This window comes from Pelodiscus sinensis, chromosome 24 (genome assembly GCF_049634645.1).
Source record: "Pelodiscus sinensis isolate JC-2024 chromosome 24, ASM4963464v1, whole genome shotgun sequence".
NCBI lineage: Eukaryota > Metazoa > Chordata > Testudines > Trionychidae > Pelodiscus > Pelodiscus sinensis.
The window spans coordinates 8,895,526-8,904,115 of NC_134734.1; positions in this window are offsets into that span (position 1 = coordinate 8,895,526).

An 8,590-nucleotide genomic window follows, 5' to 3' on the forward strand; every position below is an offset into this window, starting at 1 on the left:
TGTATTAAGTCCAGACCCATGGATTTTTGTACGTTTAGCTTTTCTAAATAGTTCCTAACCTGATCTTTACCCACCAAGGGCTGTCCATCTTCATCCCATCTTGCATCACTTAGCGCATTAGTCCGGGAGCCAACCTTGTCCGTGAATACAGAGGCAAAGAAACCATTGAGTACTTCAGCTTTCCCCATATCATCTATCACTAGGTTACTTCCTTCATCCAGTAGGGGCTTCACACCCTCTCTGATTACCTTCTTCTTGTTAACATGCCTGTAGAAACCTTTCTTGTTATCCTTCACATCCTTAGCCAGTCGCAATTCCAATTGCGCTTTAGCCTTCCTGATAACCCCCCGGCATTCTCGAGCTATACATTTAAACCCCTCCTTGGTCAGTTATCCAAGTTTCCACTTATTGTAAGCTTCCTTTTTGCGCTTAAGTTCACCAAGGATTTCCCCTGTAAGCCAATCCGGTCTCCTACCATGTTTGCCTCTCTTGCTACATGTCGGGATGGTTTCTTTCTGTGCCTTCAATAAGACACACAATTATAATAATTTTTTTGCCCTTCTTGGCATCTTTTCCAATTCTAAGGTATATTTTTTGACATGAGGCAACTAGAACTGCACACAGTATTCAAGCAGGACCTATCTCAATGAGGATTTTCATAGAATCATAGAATACTAGGACTGGAAGGGACCTCGAGAGGTCATCGAGTCCAGTTCCCTGCCCTTATGGCAGGACCCAGCACTGTCTAGACCATCTCTGATAGACATTTATCTAACCTACTCTTAAATATCTCCAGAGATGGAGATTCCACAACCTCCCTAGGCAATTTATTCCGGTGTTTAACCACCTTGACAGTTAGGAACTTTTTCCTAGTGGCCAATCTAAACCTCCCTTGCTGCAGTTTAAGCCCATTCCTTCTTGTTCTATCCTCAGAGGGCAGGAAAAACAATTTTTCTCCCTCTTCCTTGTGACACCCTTTTAGATACCTGAAAACTGCTATCATGTCCCCTCTCAATCTTCTCTTTTCCAAACTAAACAAGCTCAATTCTTTCTGGGTATGTCTACACTACAAAGTTAATTCGAAATAACACAGGCAAACCGCTATTTCGAAATAAATTCGAAATAGTGGAGCCCTTATTTCGAATTTGGTAAACCTCATTCTATGAGGAGTAACACCAACTTCAAAATAGCTTTTTCGAATTAAGTGCTGTGTAGACACTTAATTCGAAATAGGGGGCCTCCAGCCCTTCCCAGAGAACTCTGGTGGCCACTCTGGGCACAACCAGGAAAACTTATTCTCCTCTCCCCCAGCCCCAGAGCCATTAAAAGGGTAGACCCTGGCCACAGTGCCTGTGCCAGCTCCAAACCTGCCAGCCCAGAGCCAGCAGTGGCCACCGGGGTCCCTGACCCAGTGGCCCCAAAACATGAGCCAGCAAGCCACTGCCAGCCAGCCCTCCACCACTCCCCAGGAGGAGTCTGTCAGCTCCTAGGAGCCTGACGGGGACTGGAGAAGGCAGGCGCCTTCCTGGTCCAGGGTGGAGATTGTGGACCTTATTCAGGTTTGGGGGGATGCCCCTAATCTCCATGATCTCCGCACTAGATGGAGGAACGTGGCTGTCTATGGCAGGATAGCTGCCAGCCTGGCCACCAAAGGCCACATGCAAACCCAGGAGCAGGTTTGCATGAAAGTCAAGTTGGTCTGGCAAGACCCCCAAACCTGAGCCCTGAGCTTCCCCTTCCCCTTCTTCCTCTTGCTTCCCCCTTCCAGCTCCCTCCTCCCAGGTTTCCCCTTTCCCTCTTCCACCTTCTCTCTTCCCCTCTCCCACCTCCTTTTCCCAGTCTCCCCAGAGGTTCATCCCCCTCCCCCCAGTTTTGTTCAATAAACTCAGTTTCTGTTTTTGAACATATGTGTCTTTTATATGACATCAGGAAGGGGGGCTAGTGGAAGGCATGAGTCCCCAGTGTGGAGGACCAGGGAGGCTCTGAGGGGTGGACGCTCTCCCTCAGGGCCTCCTGGATCCTGACAGCCCCCCGATGAACCCCCCCGGATGGCAGCCTGCAGCAAGTGCAGCCAGGCTTATGGCAACGACCCCACAAGATGCACTGGCATGCCCAGGGGCAGTACTGGCTCCATGAGGCCGAGTGCTGTGGTGTCCCGAGTGTGGGCACTGAGGGCACTCCAAGACAGGACTGCTTTGCTGTCCCTCATCAAAGTAGACAAGCAAGCGGGGAATCCTGGGAACTGTCTGTCCGTGGTGGGGGTAGGGTCTCTTTAAGCATGGAGCTCAGTTAGCCGCAGGCAGCAGCCCCACACACGAAGTCCTAACCTGATGCCCTGCTGGCACTGGTTCTGGCCAGCCTTAACTTCGGTTCAGGGACAACTCAGTGTGGACATGGTGTTTCGAAATAGCAAAATGCTAATAGTTTTTGTGTATAGATGCATTATTTCGAATTAGCTTAATTCGAATTAACTATTTTGAATTAAATTAATTTGAAATAGCACTGTAGTGTAGACATACTCTCTGTTTTCCACAACCTTCCTGGGCAATTTATTCCAGTATTTGACTACCCTGACAGTTAGGACATTTTTTCCTAATGTCCAACCTAACCCTCCCTTGCTGCAGTTTAAGCCCATTGCTTCTTGTTCTATCCTCAGAGGCCAAGATGAACAAGTTTTCTCCCTCCTCCTTATGACACCCTTTTAGATACCTGAAAACTGCTGTCATGTTCCCCCTCAATCTTCTCTTTTCTGAGCTAAAAAAACTCAGTTCTTTCAGCCTTCCTTCATAGGACATGTTCTCTAGACCTTTAATCATTCTTGTTGCTCTTCTCTGGACCTTCTCCAGTTTTTCCACATCTTTCTTGAAATGTGGTTCCCAGAACTGGACACAGTAATCCAACTGAGGCCTAACCAGCGCAGAGTAGAGCGGAAGAATGACTTCTCGAGTCTTGCTCACAACACATCTATTAATGCACCCTAGAATCCCCTAGATACCTTTCTGCCATACTCCTTCCTAGACAGTCGCTTCCCATTCTATATGTGTGAAACTGATTTTTCCTCCTGGAGCACTTTGCATTTGTCTTTATTAAACTTCATCCTGTTTACCTCAGACCATTTCTCCAATTTGTCCAGATCATTTTGAATTATGACCCTATCCTCCAAAGTAGTTGCAACCCCCTCCAAGCTTGGTATCATATGCAAACTTAATAAGCGTACTCTCTATGCCAATATCTAAATCGTTGATGAAGATATTGAACAGAACCGGTCCCAAAACAGGCCTCTTTAATGAAAAAACTTGGAGCAATTTCCAAGCAGGAAACAAAATTGATTCAACACTATACAAAGAAAATGCGGCTCTCCCTGATGTTAAGGCATGTTGCTATCAAACCCACAAATCATACTGTCTGGGGAGAAGACTGTGTTGATTACCAGAAAATTCATGAATCCTGTCCCATAGAGCCATCAAATAAACCTGGTTGGGTCAACTCAACCAGTGTCACCTAGTTCCAAAACCAATCTCCTGTCCATAATCTCTAGGGGTATGTCTACACTACAGCGCTAATTCGAACTAAGCTAATTCGAACTAACGCGTCTAGAACTAAAAAATAGTTCGAATTAGCGTTTTGCTAATTTGAACTAGCATGTCCACATTGAGTGGACCCTGTACAGGGCTTAAGGATGGCCGGAAGCAGTGCCGGCAGGGCATCAGAGGAGGACTTAGAGCGTGGAGATGCAGTCTCAGGCTAGCCGAGGGCTGCGTTTAAAGGGACCCGACCCCCACCCCGGACAGACAGTTCTCAGGGGTGCCCCGCTTGAAAACCAGTCCTGGCTTGGAGTGCCCGGAGTGCCCACACTGGGCACATCACAGCACTCGGCCATCAGCCCGGCTGCACTTGCCGCAGGCTGCCATTTGGGGAGAGGGGGCAATTGGGGGGCTGCAGGAGAGCTTCCACCCCCAGAAGCCCGCAGAGCCAGCCCAGTCCTCCCCATCGGGGGCTCGTACCCCATTCCCCCCTCACCTCCTTCCACTTACCCTTCCCTAGCCCCTTTTCTTGATGTACAAAATAAAGGACAATTGTGTTCAAAAATGGAATCTGTCTTTATTGAACAAAACTGGGGGAGACTGGGAAAAGGAGGTGGGAGAGGGGAAGAGAAAGGCTGGGAGAGGAGAGGGCAACTAACATGATCAGGGGTATGGGAACAGTTCCCAGATGAAGAGAGGCTACAGAGACTGGGACTTCTCAGCTTAGAAAAGAGGAGACGGAGGGGGGACAGGATAGAGGTCTCTAAAAGCAGGGGTTGGGTGGAGAGGGTGCATTCAGAAAAGTTCTTCCTGAGTTCCCATAAAGAAGGACTAGAGGACACCAAAGGAAAGGAATGGGTAGCAGGCTTGAAACTAGTAAGAGAAAGTTGTTCTTGACAAAGCAAATAGTTAACCTGTGGAACTCCTTGCTGCAGGAGGCTGTGAAGGCTGCAACTAGAACAGAGTTTAAAGGGAAGTGAGATCAAGTCATGGAGGTTGGGTCCATGGAGTGGTATTAGCCAGGGGGTAGGAGTGGTGTCCCTGCCCAAAGTTTGTGGAAGACTGGAGAGGGATGGCACGGGACAAATGGCTTGGTCACTGTCTTCGGTCCATCCCCTCCAGGGTCCCTAGGGTTGGCCAATGCATGAGATCCTTGATTATATCCTTTTCCTACACCAGGTGGGTCTTTCGATCTCTACGCTGAGAGTTCACCTCTCAGCAATCATCGCTTTCCATGCCACCACCGAAGGCCATTCCATCTTTGCTCATCCCATGACCAAAAGACTGCTTAAGGGAATAGCTAACCTTAAACCTCCATGAAGACCTGTCTCCCCCGCTTGGAGTTTGGATTTGGTCCTCGGCACATTAATGTAGCCACCCTTTGAGCCACTAGCCACCACGTCGTTATTGATGCTCAACACAAAAGTGGTATTCTTATTGGCAATTATATCCACCCGTAGAGTGAGCGAACTAGCAGTGTTAATGGATCTCACTGCGTGCACAGTCAATGGACACAACAACATAAAGTGACCACTGTGCATGCACGGTGCAGCAAGACACTGCGAAGGGAAAAATGTCCAATAGCTGTCACAAGGACGCACCGACACCTAGAATGGAGCACAACACAGGGACACACATTTCGAAGAAACATCAATACAGCACAAGGTGAGTAACTTTGTCTTGGACTGGATTCAAAATCCCCGAGCGAGCCAGTGAGAGAGAAAGGTGTCTTGTACAGCATCCTGATGGTTACACCACCTGTACATGTTTAGCTTTCTGCACATGAGTTGTCTGATACACAGGAAATACTCGAATACACTAAAAAAACCTTTAAAAACCACAATGGTTCTATAGCACCTTAGCGACTAACAAAAATATATAAATAGTATCATGAGCTTTTGTGGGCACAGCCCACTTCTTCAATTGACAAATATGGAGCAAGGGGCACAGATTTTGAAATATAAAGCACTACAGTACAATTAAATAATGGCCACATTTCTACCAGCTTATACCGGAAACCTACCAACTGTTATACTTACCAATATGCCTCTAGCTTATATCCAGGACACCTTACCTGATCCATTGTTTACAACCAGGCCCTAAGATACAACCGGATTTGCTCCAATCCCACAGAGACAAACGCCTACAGGATCTCTATCAGGCATTCTTAAAACATAAATACCCACCTAGGGAAGTGAAAAAACAGATTGACAGAGCCAGACGAGTACCCAGGAATCTGCTTCTTCAAGACAGGTCCAACAAAGAAAATAATAGACCACTACTGGTCATCACCTATGGCCCCCAGCTTAAACCCCTCCAGCACATCATTGACAATCCACATCCTATCCTGGAAAACGACCCCTCACTCTCAGAGGCCTGGGGAGACAAGCCAATCCTCACCTACAGACAACCCCCCAACCTGAAAAATATCCTATCCAGCAGCCACACCTCACACCTCAAACATACTCACTCAGGAACCCACCTCTGCAATAAACCCAGATGCCAGCTTTGTCCACACATCTACATAAGTGACATCAATACAGGACCTAACCACATAAGCCTCCACATCAGAGGCTCATATAACATCACATCCACCAATGTGATCTATGCCATCAAGTTCCAGCAATGCCCCTCTGCCATGTATATTGGTCAAACTGGACAGGTTAATGGACAGATATTCAAAATAGTAACACACAGAAACCTGTTGGAGCATTTAAACTTGCCCGGGCACTCATGAATGGATTGAAAAGTAGATATTCTCTTACAAAACAATTTCAGGAATCAACTAGTCTCTGCAGAACTAGCCTTCATATGCAAATTTGATACTATCTTGCAGGGCCTGAACACAGACATGAACTGGATGAGCCATTATATCCCGCACCTAAATGACTTCAAAGGCTAAGTATCAGCCCACTTACAGCCCACTATTAACCCCATTTAGCTGGGACACTTTAATTGACAGGTTTTTTTCGTTCTCCTCTCCCTCTCCACTCTTTTTCTGCTTTATATTTCAAATTCTGTGCCCCTTGCTCCATATTTGTCTTCTGAAGAAGTGGGTTGTGCCCATGAAAGCTCATGATACTATTTATATATTTTTGTTAGTCTCTAAGGTGCTACAGGGCCATTGTTTTTTTATGTTTTTTTAGTTACAGACTAATGGGGCTACCCCTCTGAGACTTTCAAATACACTAGTGTGTCTTGGGGCCCTAGACCTTAAAGGACAAGATTTCAGGTCTTCTACTGAGTTTCTGGTCCCCAACCGTCCTCTGGGCCTACTGCACTGCAAGAATGCTTAAGCATTAAATGCAGGTCAATGATACATGGATAGCTTCTAGTCTTGGCCTTCACAACATCTTCTGGCAGGGAGTTCCACAAGTTCACTCTGTGTTGGGTAAAGAAATACTACTGCCTTTGGTTTCTTTTAAACCTGCTGCCTGTTAATTTAATTTCCTCTGTCCCCACACACCTTTCTATCCGTCCCCATCCCCGTCCCCACCCATCTGTAGTAAGATGAGGGCCTGAAACATAAGCCCATGCAGCATGGGCCTTGTTTGAGGCCTGAGGCCTAGTTAACAATGGGCAAAACATGGTTAACATAAAGCAAAGCTAAGCTGTAAGCAAGAGGCAGGCCCCAGCTCACAGAACTTGGCACAAACTAGGAAGCCTAGTTCGAACTACCTAGTTCGTGCCGCGTGTAGCCGCGCTGCACGGGGTTCGAACGAGCGGGGATTTAAAAATGGCGGAGCCCCGCTTATGCAAATGAAGTCTGGGAAATTCAAATCCCGGGCTTCATTTGCAAGTGCGGTATGCCTACATTACCCTCCTAGTTCGAACTAGGAGGGTAGTGTAGACATACCCTTACTGTACTTCGCTCTACAATAAATCTGGCCTGGCACCTTCGATCCTTATCTGGGTTGTGGTCTTTGGGGGCTCTCTTGGGGTCTGCTGTGGAGACTAAGTGCACAAGTCGACACGCACACATCACTGAGCACACACGCAAGCAGCCTTCTGGTTCTCATCATCAACGGAGCCAGAGACCTGTGAGGACACCTCTGCAGTAAATCCTGACTGACTGCCTTCCTGAAGAACTGCACCATCCACCCTCCATTCCATACACACCCGTCCATCCACCCCCAATATACCCCTTTCTCCATCCATCCCTCCATCTTACTCTCAACTTGAACTCCAGGTTAATGCCTTTTTTTCTCATGAGAACTTCCATTCTTACAGAAAAAAATTAAGTACTTTATTTTCACCTGTCTAAAATACTCTCTTTCATTTGTCTAAATTGTAAGCAACATGTAAGGAAGATTTTAGTCTCAAAATTTTCTTATTTTTAAAAAAATCAATCACCCTCTGTCAGCATCTATCTATCCTCCCTCTTCACACTGGTCTATTTATCCACCTAATCCTATATACATGCCTCTATTTATTCGTACATCTCCTGTATGCCTAGCTACCTACGCCACAATTCACTCATGATTTTTGCAGTTACATAACTAAATCTTTAGCCACCATAATATCACCTTAATTAAGTCTGTCACCTAGAATTTCCTTTCTTGAATTACTTTATTAAGCACTCTAACTCTAGTTTTCCATACACACCTATCCAATCTCTCCCTATCTACTCTCTTATATGTTCCTCTGTGTAGCTCTCCCCATACATGCCTCTGTATCTAACCAAATTATATTGATTTATTTTCATACACACCCTTATTCTCTCTGTCCCTATATACTCCCCTTGTCTAGCTGTTCTCATACTTTCCCACCTTTTATATACACCATATTTGCTACCCTATCTAGAGCCATGAAGTTTTATAGAAGCCCACCCCTCCCTTCCTTTTCCAGGTGCAGATCTGCCTGTGGCTTGCAAGGATCTGCCCCTAAACCCAGCACTAGCCCCCCTCTCCCCCCAAGGGCCTTGGGGCTGCATCTTTCTGAATACAGAGGGATTTGATTTGGTGGTGGTATTTTTCCAGGGAGGAGAGACGCTCTCCCCAGCTGTGTGTGAGGAGTGTAAAGCTAGCGGAAATCCAAGGCATTTCCATGCCCGGATACTGCTTGCA